The sequence below is a fragment of the Microtus pennsylvanicus genome, chromosome 7 (genome assembly GCF_037038515.1).
Source record: "Microtus pennsylvanicus isolate mMicPen1 chromosome 7, mMicPen1.hap1, whole genome shotgun sequence".
Taxonomy (NCBI): domain Eukaryota; kingdom Metazoa; phylum Chordata; class Mammalia; order Rodentia; family Cricetidae; genus Microtus; species Microtus pennsylvanicus.
In genome coordinates, this window is record NC_134585.1 from 83,632,604 (window position 1) to 83,644,784 (window position 12,181).

The 12,181-nt window shown below is 35.0% G+C and overlaps 1 protein-coding gene across 1 annotated transcript in view; it reads left to right on the top strand.

Annotated features, from left to right (window-relative positions):
- Positions 1-12,181, top strand: part of Bank1 (B cell scaffold protein with ankyrin repeats 1) — a 218,011-nt gene that overhangs the window by 18,612 nt on the left and 187,218 nt on the right. The gene's annotated exons all lie outside the window — the stretch shown is intronic.

Genomic DNA, 12,181 nt, shown 5'->3' on the forward strand with positions numbered 1-12,181 from the left:
TGCTGTCTACTGGGAAGCCATGAAAGGGACTGAAGAGTTTTTCAGTTTATAGTAATGTCTCTTCACTGTGGTTTGATAGTTGAACCACTGTTTGACACGAGAGAATGTAAGATTAATAGTTTGTTCATGGTATGGCATTGGATGGGTTCATAAAGCTTTTTAACTTATGTGTTTTCAAGTTTAAAATTTTATGTTTGAGGGAAAATACTTTTAAGAAAACTGTAATATAATGAATACTCTAAAAGAATACCACAATGTTCATGTAGAAGTATTTTATTATCATCAAGTGGGAATTTTGATGTAGTTATTTTGAAATTTGGTTCATTTGCAACCAAATGTAAGGACACTTTTCAGTCAGTGAACTCAGGTGATTGTAGTGGTTATTAAGTGGAGATGTGGCAATACATGTATTGAGTTGACCAACAACACTAAGAAAAAGGGCAAAATCATGAGGTAAAGAAAGCCAACTATATATTGGTTTACATTTTTATTTCAAAAAAATGGAATCTGTCACAAGAGACCTCATAATGAAACAGATATACCTGTCCAGCATAGGGGCTTTGGACCATAAACCAATGCCTATTATGATCATATTCCCACCCATGCTATTGAAACAAAATAAGACAGCTGTAGTAAGAAGTGGGATCCTATTTAGAAGGTTATTTTATAGCTAGCTCCTGGTATATTCTCCATAACCTTTACCATCACAATAAAACTAACTGTAAAAAGTTTTGAACTAATATTTCTGTACTACACAATGAAATTATAAACACGGTACAGGATCTTTACATGCATGTTTGAGGCTGGGATGCTAGACTTTAATTTACCATTGACCAAACATTCCAGTTGGAACTTCAAGATCTGACTTTTGGTTTTTCAATTATACTAGTCAATACTACTAAAATGTTTAAAGAAAATTCAGTTCTCTAAACTCAAATTCAGACTTCATGAAGGTTTATAGTAGGATAAAATGGATACTTAAGAATTGATAGAGCTTAAATATATTCTATAGTTACTCTATTATGGGTTGTGTTAGAACTATTAAAACCCTAAAAAAGAGCCTAGGCAGTTTGGATGCTCACCTTAGGAGACCTGGATAGAGGTGGGTGGTCCTTGGGCTTCCCACAGGTCAGGGAACCCTGATTGCTCTTCGAGCAGATGAGGGAGGGGGACTTGATCGGGGGAGGGGGAGGGAAATGGGAGGCGGTTGCGGGGAGGAGGCAGAAATCCTTAATAAATAAATAAATTAAAAAAAAATAAAACCCTAAAAAAGATGCTTTTTAAATCTTACATTTTCTATTAATTTTTGTCAGACTTGGTTTTATAACCAAAATTGTTGAAGTATAACCTTTACAAATAAAAATAAATCTACTATGTACTTACAGAGATCTAGAAATCTATATATTTTAGAAACTAAATGCCATGTAAATTTTAGTATTGATAATATTTCTATTAAATATTTTCAAAACATCAGCCCTAAATTTTGCATAATTATATGCTTTTATCTTAATGTATTGTTTATGGAATGGACTTTGCCACAGGGCAATGAATTTGTGAGATTAATTTTCCTAGGATCATATAAAACCTATTTCTCTTTGATCCTATTGCAGCCTCCACTGTGATGCTAACAAATTTTCAGTAAGCATTTGCTGATCAACAGTGTGGTCACAGGCTTGTGCAGGTTCAGTTACTCACAAAGGAAACTAGGAAACATGAGTTTACATCAAATTTTCCTTTATATAAACCAATATAAACAACGAAGGACATAAGAAAGTCATTACATGGAAGGATGTAATGTAAAGGCTTTTGTTTCTCAGTATGTTTCTTGTTTAGTAACTTCGTTTGGGTATTTCATTCTTAAATTAAATAGGTATATTCTTTCCACTCCCTTTATTTTTTTGTTCCGTGTAGCTTCTTAGCTCAAGCAAAGCCATATTTTCTTCAAAGCAAAAAAAAAAAAAAAAGACCAGATCAAAGTTTTCAATATCCTGTCAATGAAATTATCTTTTTTCCACCATTCTCTTTCATCATCATAGATGGGTACTTAACGTTGGAGAGACACATTTTTTAATTTTTCTCCAGAAGCTAATGCCAAACACCTCCCTTTCTTTCCCTTCCTACAGATTAGGTAATCCTCCCAGGTGAGGTTATAATTGTATATTGAGAAATGGTGTAGAGACTATAAGAGTTAATGCTACGGGAATGAGAACTACACATCTGTGGTATTAGCTTTTCCTATCACGATTGCCCTCATTTTATTATATTCTATTTTGTAATATAATATATTTATTCACAATTAAGTCAGTAATTTATTTCTCTTGTGATCAACTGAACTACATAAATCCTGAAGGCAGAAATTAATCTCTATGAGGACTCAATAGGAACTCATAAATTGATTTAAAAAAAAAAGTTTATCAGAAAAATAAGACAAGTGTCCCTTTAGAATCTGAGGAATAACTGTTGTAGTTTATAACTCCTGGTAGAAGTTCTAAAAATTTAATAAAGCATCATTGGAAGAAAAATATCCCACATTCTCCCGAGATGGGGTAGTTTATAAATATGATCTGACTGTGTTGCAGAGCCCTTCCTTGTGACTGTGGATTTTATTCACAATTGTTATGTTTCCTGTGGCTACCTGCCATATGGCCTTTCAGCATGCCAGTATACATGAGTAAAATTTTAGCTTCTAGAAAGCTTGCTGATGTAGAGGGACTGAACATTTCAAAGTGATTTACCTTTTCCATTGGAGCGTAAGTTGACATATATCTTAGACTCTAAGGAGCTGGCTCTATCACTATGCTTGAGTATACTTAATTCCACCAGTTATACATTTTCATCTTATATGAAGTCATATATGTATTGTTCCATACATTCTCCTTCTTACCACTGTGATATTTTGTGCCTTTTTAAACAAGTCAACTGGAAACACTGAGTATCACTAGGAAATATTTATGGGAATTTTACTGAGAGTATTCTTTTTTTCCCCCATCTACATAGATGACAGACAGTATTGGAATGTCTCTGAAATTCCATTCAATAACTCCAGCCATTTTGTTTTCTATACTCAACTCCAGAATTGTTTTGCTTGTAAAGATGTAATAGAAACTCTATAGGCTATATACTGTTTTCACTTTACAAACCATCAAGTTACTACAATAATATTGGGGCTAAGAAACCGTGATAGTCTTCAAATCTTAATGGTACTATTTGTTCTCTTTTGATATCATCATCATCATCATCATCATCATTATCATTTATGCTCTGGCAATGCTTAAGTATACAAGGACAGCCTTTTTATGATTCTCCAGTTGTTCCTATACTGGACAGAACTAAATGATCAGTTTAAGACAATCATAGGAGTATTGCAGGGATGCATCCTCTCAACACTACTCTTTAATATATTCCTGGCAGGACAGAATATAGCAAGGTAGAAAATCCAAGCCGAGATAGAAAAGGAAAGAAGGCAGGGTCACAGATGCCACATAAATACCAAAGGAGAAAGACAACAGAACCTTACTGGTAAGCCACAGCCTTGTGGCAATATACAGATTAATACAAAAACTCTCCTTGTCATGAAAGTATTTCAAATATACAGTAGGACAGATTCAGATATAAAAGATGTCTAAATGAGATGCAGTGTGTTTTTAAAAATGTACATAGGCTTAAGAAAAAAAGAAAATTGATAATAGGCAGTTATAGAAGGGAGTAGTTTTAAAAAATAAAACAAATTCTTTAAAGAGACAGGAAAGTAATATAAAATAATATAGACAGTCACAGATTAAAGGAGTAAAGATAAATATTAAAAAGTAATAGAAAAAATAATAAGCCACGTAATGATGGAAAATAAACAGTCTGCATTATGTATATTATTGTGCTTTCTTTGATTTAAGATCAAATTTATTGTATATACATTTCTAGTCTTGTTTAAGGTATTATGTTTATACAGATCATTTAAAATATAATGTATAGATAATAAATACAGACTAATAGTCATCTACAATAATGAAAGTTTAATTTTATTAGTTAGGTTTTCTAGATATATAGATACATTTCAGTTAGATAAATAATCTTCAACACTTCAGGATATGACATTTAAAAGGTTTTAAGAACTAGACTTTTCACAAAAGTGAGACATGTCTGCTTCTGGCAGCACCAGTTACTTCAGAGAGATTGATGGGCATTGAATAAACTTGCTGTATTTGTGTTCAGTGTGACAAAGCTAGCCATTTGGGCAAGAAATTGTTTTTGCCTGGATTGCTTGATGGTATGCTGTATAAACTGGACAAGCAGTACCCACAGAAAAGGGACTGCTGAACTTGCCTAAAGAAGTTGAGATAGCGCTTCAAGAAAGAATCTGCCAGGCATTCTGCAGGACACAGAAGACAGTGACTGACAAACTGCCAATATAGGTTAAACTGTCTTTGAAATTTCCTGCTTCATGGAAAAGTCTGCAGGATACTATGGGCCTGTAGGCTAAATATGGATGCCCCGATGTTACAGAAGAACTTTGGGTGACTGTCCAGGAAGTGAGATGTCTCTGTCAATTCAAGAGTTTTGGAAGTTTGATTACAATGCACTTCTTATTTATTTAGGTAACTTTAAAACCATTTGTGGTCTTTGATGGAGTTGAAGACAGATAGTTATAGTTTTCCTTATATGATAAAAGATAAAATAGATATGAAACTTTAGACTCACAAAGAAATATTGTAAATGTAACTCTTGCTTGATACCTCTTTTGTTATGAAATTTTACTATGTCAAAGTTAAAACCGTCCTTTAATTTAGACATAAAAGGGGAGGTGATGTGGGATTGCCTTCTGTATGTTGTGAATATACTTTATTACAAATGGTTAATAAAGAAGCTGCTTTAGCCTATGTCAGGGCAGAATATAGCAAGGTAGAAAATCCAAGCAGAGATAGAAGAAGAAAGAAGGTGGACTCAGAGATGCCATGTAGTTACAAAAAAGAAAGACACCACAACATTACTGCTAAGCTACAGCTTCATGACAATACACAGTTAATAGAAATGACATTCTGTAGAATAGAAGGGATATTTCAGACATCAAGAGGCAGGTAGGGATAGCAAGGGCTGCATTCCAGGCATTAGGAAAAGGTTTCTATTGATCTAAATTTCTTCATTCCCCACTCACACCAAAAGTTCAATGTAAGGGTCTAATCCTAATCCTCGTATTTGTGCTTCAGAGACAAAAGCACAGCGCTTCCATGGATGGATACTTTAATCTTTCATGAAAGGAAACAGAATAGTCTCCAAAGGAGGTAGCTAATTATAGACAAAGACAATGATCAGCAAGTGTTCTGTTTGTGTTTTACATGTGAGCAAAGAATTCTTTTTACACCTTTAAAGTGTTAAACTGAGAAAGTACAGCATGAAGAAGGAGAGAAGGGAGAATAGATCCTAATATGACCTATAAAGCCCAAAGCATTTCCCATCTATCTTTATAGGAAATCTGCCTGTTGAATCCTGTTCTTATCATAACAGGAAACTTCTGTCACTTCAGATTTAGTGGTGCTAACAGGCTGCTCATGCCATCTGTGTACTGGAAATAACACATGAACGCTTGAATACTGTATGAGTACAACCCTATTGATATATTCAGATATTCAGATTTATACATTGCCTTTTCATTCTAATAACCCTTAAAAAATAAACCCATCCGTACTTTTCAGACTATCACATTGTCAAGAACCAGGAAGAATTTCTAAGTATCAGGTACTTTCTGTAGAATAGGCTCCCCCCGCCAAGGGATTAGGTGCACAGCATCAGAAAGTCCCAGAGATGCAAAATTAGAGATGAGAAGGGATGTGCTAAATAACAGACCATTAACAGCTCTAGCTGGTGATCCAGGGAGGTTTGGGATATATATCTGTAGTGTTGACAGTACAAACATGGGCAAATTGTACAAAAACTAAGAGGCACCTTTGTCTCTATGAATAATAAAATGAACCACATTTCTTGGGAAATTATAGGATAGTGTTTTGCCATCTTAATATTTTTAGAAAATCCTGGATTTAGTTTCCTGTTATACTGAAAATCCCATTGCAGAGTTGAAATATACAACTGATTTTTCTGTATTTACTTAATGACTGAAATAAAGGTATGTGCTCATGTACTGAACTTCCTAGAGTGGGCACACCCATGTTATCAAAGGCTGATTGCTTAGAATTTCATGATTGTACAAAGCTGGAATTCTTCAAATGTTGAGACAAAATTAATTAGTCTCCTTGACAGCACTCATAGTCCACTCCTGTTTTAAAAATGTGTGCGAGTGTTTGTGAGTGCATGTGAGCATACATGAGCATATGTGTCCACTGATCAGAGGAAACTGCTCAAGTTAGTTTTCCCTGACACTGTGTAGAATTCTACTATGTAGAATCCTGAGATTGAGCTCAGATCATAAGTGTCCTCAAGTGCCTCTAAATACTAACCCATAGCCCACTTTTGTATCTAGCTAACATCCTTGTGAGTATCTGGAAAATATCTTGAATATATTTTTAGTGCATCATTAGTGTTCACCAATTCCAAAACTTAAAAGCCATCAGATATCTACAACCTATAAGCTTCTAACTTCCTTCTTTGCTGTGATCAAGCCTCATGCTCCCCATAGTGATTTATTTAGTCACTGGCTTGCCTTACACTTTTTTTTTCCTTCTGTGATGATAAAAAGCTCTATAATTAACTGCTGCTTTGTTGGAACATCCCATTCTGGCAACCTGAATCCATGTTCTCAGGTCCTGGATATTCATAATTAGCTCCGAATAAACTCCTCTTTGCCCCCTTTGAAATAAGTGCTGTGGTTTGCATTAATGTGCACAATTAAAACAAGATGAAGCAGCATGACTGTAACTTTTATTTTATCATTTTCAAACTTTCCCCAGGGATCCAACAGAGCCTTGCTCATACTAGGCAAGGGCTCAATCACCAAGCCAGAGCCCTAGCCCTTCCATTTTCTTTCCTTTTTATTTCCAGTGAGAAAAAAACATAGTTTAAAAATTAGAATCTTGCAACATTTTCTCATTATGCGTAATGATATCTTGGTTTGACACTGGGTCCCATTTAAAGAGAAGAAAAATGTCCATTTGAGACCTGGATTCTAGAAAAGAATTGTGATTTATGTTTAGCCTCATTCTTTTGATAATATAAATAATCTTTTTGGTATAAACACTATTATTATAAATTATTGATAAAAATTTCTTTTCAGATTAAAAATTCATTATAGTACTTTATAAAACAAATGAGACATTATTGATTATAAATCTGGCAGAATACTTCATTATAAATAAAAAAATTAATATGTCTTTATTTTGTTCTTGAAAAACAGTTTGTTGGATAAAGAGACTGTCTCCAGGCATGAAGGTGGCATGATGCTTCTCTGCCCTGGAGTACAGGTTGTAACCGTGAGATTGCTGGATCTTTTAGTGATGGCAAGAAATATGCTAAACAGTCAATTATAGCTAAGTCTAGTGATATGAATTAGCATAGTACCACTTCCTGGTAGGTAAAGAGAGGTTGGGTCTTAGCATGTTCATCTGCTATTCCTTTCCAATGTTCATAGTTGCTTTTGGGCGGTGCTGTCATATATGAAAAGTAGAAGCATGTCTAAAGGAGGACTCTACAACACAGTTACTCTGGAGTCACTGTCATGGGCCTTTTTGGTGATGCAAGGGATCCTGAATCAGGTTCTTTCCTGTAAGTAACAGCTCAATCATGCTGTATTCATAACTCAGTGTTTTGCTCACCTAGATTTGGATGGAATTATTATTTTGGGCTTTTATCTCCATCCTACTTTTAATGAATGTATACATCTGTTTATAAATCTCCAGGAAGTCACACAACACTGTTGTACAATGCTTCCATTACTTTCATGTTGGTAGATTTGAGACTTACATTTTGGATTACCTCTTTGGAACTTTAATAGCATATTCAGTAGTAATGTTATTCAATTATGTTATACATTCCTAGGAATGAAAGTTTGCATTTCAATGAGACATATTCATCATTTATTATTAAATTTCCCAACTTCTGGAAGTTGGCTGATCTTCACATTGATGCCCCTCCTTAAATTGGGAGAGTAATGATTTAAACTTGGTTGAGCTCAAGTGTGTAAATGAAGTGAATTGCATATACACTACTCTTGAGAATTCAGAGATGATTCTTCTGGGATCTACAGCCTACACATTTCTATAGTACATACTTCTCTTTGCTACGTCAAGGAGAAGAGAGACACGATATGGATATGGCTTCTATTAACTTTTGGTTTTGGATTCAAGTCAGTTTCCTAGTTAAAAAAAAAAAAGTCAAAGGCAGCAGGAAGGTGATTGATCGTCTTTTTCTGTGGCTGTGACACATTCCCCTTGGTGAGCGATCACTAGTGAGTGAAGAAGACCATCACCTTGTAAGGGTTAAGTGAATGAATTCAAAAGTTAGTTCAACTTCAACAGGGTTAGAAGATACTGGGCCTGGACTCCTCCCTCCATAGCCTGTAAAACCAGGAACTGGAACTACAGACTGTTGTTACTGGTTTGAAGAATGGGTGGTGGGAGGCATCTCTGGCTCTATTCAGGCATCCTGAATTATCTTCAGTTCATTAGTAAATGATTACCTGAACATGGTTCCAAGAGTGCTGAACCCTGTAAGATTCCTGTCCACCAAAAGGTTTTATATCATTGCCCCCTTCCTGTAAGACTCATTTCAAAAAGGCCTATCAAATGCCTGGACAGGAAAAAATTCCTTGGGAAAAACTGCTTGTTTTAGAGACTTTAAGACTTACACAGAGCCTGACTAAAGTGCAGACAGATCAGCACAAAGATAGTGAAGGTTATTGTCCACTCTCACCGCTCGAGAGTGTTGTTTAGAATAAACTATGTTCTGGGTGACTTTGTCTGAATTCTTTCCATGGATATCACAAGGGAGCCATGGACAATGGATGTTAAATATTTCATGTTCTCTGGTGAACACAAAAAGTTTCAGTAAATAATAATTGAGAAAATTAAAGACCAACTGCCTTGCAGGACTTCAACTATCAGGAAGAAAGGAATGATCCTTAATGCTAATCTTCAGCCTTTTAAAAATGTGCATAAAGAAAGAAAACTAGCATGTAGTTGACAAAGTACAAATCAAACTGAAATGAAAATACCTGCTCATCATGAACAAAAGATGTTCAGAGTATTGACAAAGACTAAAGTTTCATCAATTTTTAGATACAATTTTAGTCACTAAATTTAGACAGCATGTTGTATTATTAAAGATTAACTTAGTGAGTACCTTATTAACTTTAATAATAAATGGAGAAACAAAGCAATGCTGGTTTCACTTAACATTTTTAATTTTATTTTATTAAAGTTTCTCAGTTTATTTACTATTTGTTTGTTTGCTCATTTATTGTGGCACATTGGACGGAACATAGACCTTGAGCATCCTGGGCTGACTTGGATTTTGTCTGTTATTCATTTTCACTTCCTTTAGGCTTCATGTGGAGCACTGGCAAGTCGTGTGGTCCGATTGCCAGCAGTGCCCTTCCCTTTCTGTCCCTAACATAGATCCTTCCCTCTGGAACTGAAGGATCAAAATCCCTTTCAATGTTTCTTCTTGTTTTTTTTTTCAGATTGATATGATTTATTTAAAATCACTTTTTAATCTAAAGTATTTTTGACAGTTAATCAAAAAATTAAGTTGTATATATGTGTTGTGTTATAAATGTTAATTGTGATTTATGCATTTCGATGTTAGCTCTTACATGTTGGCATCTATCTATTGGTATGCTACGTGTGAGTTATCACTTAGCCCACATGACTTGTTTTATTTCCTAGGATAGTTTAATTTGAACTTGAAATTAATGACTAATCAATTTTTTCATTATGACATTAACACCATTATCCCAAACAATGTATAATTTTTTCACTTTCTATTACAGTCTTTGTCTTACTTTGCTTTTCTAGCATTAATTTTATTTAAGTTTTTATGTTATGTGTAAAGTTTTCTAATGCATCTACCTTTAAAGTTTGAAAACCTCCTTTGAGGTGTGCCAAGCTTCTGTGATTAGAATTCACTCCCAGGTTTTTAATTATCACTTCTGTAATTGTCTTAGTTTTGGAGATCTTGTTCCTGAAACCCACTTGCTGTAAGACTGACCGATCTCAGGGACTACTGAATAGTTCCCTCCCCAAACTTCCTTTTGCTACTTTTCTTAATTTAAATGTTGTGTTAAACTTTAGCAAGCGTGCATTTTGAAATAGGGCATCTCAAATTTTTATGCTTGTGATAACCTTTTAGTTAATTTTTTTCATTACCCCAGCTATGTAATACTTAAGTCTATAAAATAGTATGCAGATTTGATATTTATTGATAACAAATCATAAGTATATTTATTTTAAAATAATTTTATAAATATGTATAAATGATTTTTATTATTTATTAAAGCAAACCTGAATGTTAATCTATGTGTTTCTTACATAAAAAAATTAATCTCAGCTGAATATTTGATCCTTGGGATGCAGAATATCTTTAATGTTTTTTGTAGTTGATATTCTATAATAACCAATCCTGAAAATGCCACAGGGGAAAAATGGCAAAATAATGTTTAGAGAAATTTCAAAAGCTATTGGAAATTTTATTCTAGTGACAAGGTAAACTTTACCAAGTGACATTTCATGAAATTGAAGTCAGCAACTCAAACAGTAATTTTTAAATTTAATCATACTAACACAGTACAATTCAAAGGTATATTAATTTGATAGGCACAATAAGAAATAGCAGTATAAAATATTAAAAGGCTGTTTGTAGACAGAGTCAGTGCTTTTGTTTCCCAGCTGCCTCATCCCTAAATAATCACAGAAGATTAGTATTAATTATAAATGTTTGATCTATAGATCAGGCTTATTTCTAACCAGCTCTTACAACTTGAATTAACCTATTTCTATTCATCTATATTTTGCCACATGGTTTGTAGAGTTACCCATCCTCTAGTACATCTTGCTGCTCCAGCAGCTTGCTTGCATCTCCCAGACTCTGCCCTTCTTTTCCCCTATATTTTTAGCTTGACTTTTCTACTTGGCTCCATCCTGCCTTGCTCCTGACCAAAATAAGCTCTCTTATTAACCAATGGAAACAAAGCATTCACAGAAGGGTTATCCCACAGGAGCTGTTTCCTACAATTAAGCTTTAACGTTTATGTAGGAGCAGGTAACTTTCTACATACAGTAAATGCTGTGATTCATACCATACCTTAGTCTGGAATCTGAGCTGTAATGTTTCAGATAGTGTGCCTTGGTTTTACATGGTACGACAGCATGCACAATGCAAAAATATGCCTGCTGTGTGTTTAGAACCAAGTCTGCAGTGACATCACACAGTGCAGCTTAGGAGCGTGTGGCCAGAGACACCTCTGTTTCAGTGCGTATTTGATGTGGAATTGATTTCAGTTGCCAGGAGTTCAGAAACCTCTTTTTGTTGTTGTTGCTTTGCTTTATCTTCTTTTGTTTTGTTTTTAGATCACATCTTTCTTCTTTTTTTATTAAGCATTTTAAAATTATCTTTTCTCATTTTACATGGTTATCCCTGTTCCCACTCCCTCCCTTCCTCCCACTCCACCTTTTCATCCACCCCCTCCCCACCCACCCCTCGGAAAGGGTAAAGCCTTCCCATGGGGAGTCAACAAAGTCTGATACTTCACTTCCAGGCAAGGTCAAGGCCCTCCCCCCTATATCTAGGCTGAGCAAGTATCCCTCCAAAGAGAATGTGTTCCTAGATGCCAGTTCAAGCACTAGGGATAAGTCCTGGTCCCATTGCCAATGGCCCCACAGACTAACCAAGCCTCACAAGTGTCAGTGAGCTCTCAGTAGCTCAGGTCAGCTGTTTCTGTGGGTATCACCATCATGGACTTGACCCTTTCGCTCATACTATCACTCCTTCCTCTCTTTAACTGTTCTTTAAATTTGCATGCAAATGAATGTAACTAGAAAAAAAAGCATCCTGATGAGGTAACTCAGACCCAGATAGACAAACATGATATGTACTCACTCATAAGTGGATATTAGACATAAAACCAAGGATAACCAGCCTATAGTCCATGATCCCAGAGAAACTAGGTAACAAGGAGAACCCTAAGAGAGACACATTGATCTGAAGAAGAAACAGACAAGACCTCCTGAGATAATTAGAAGGA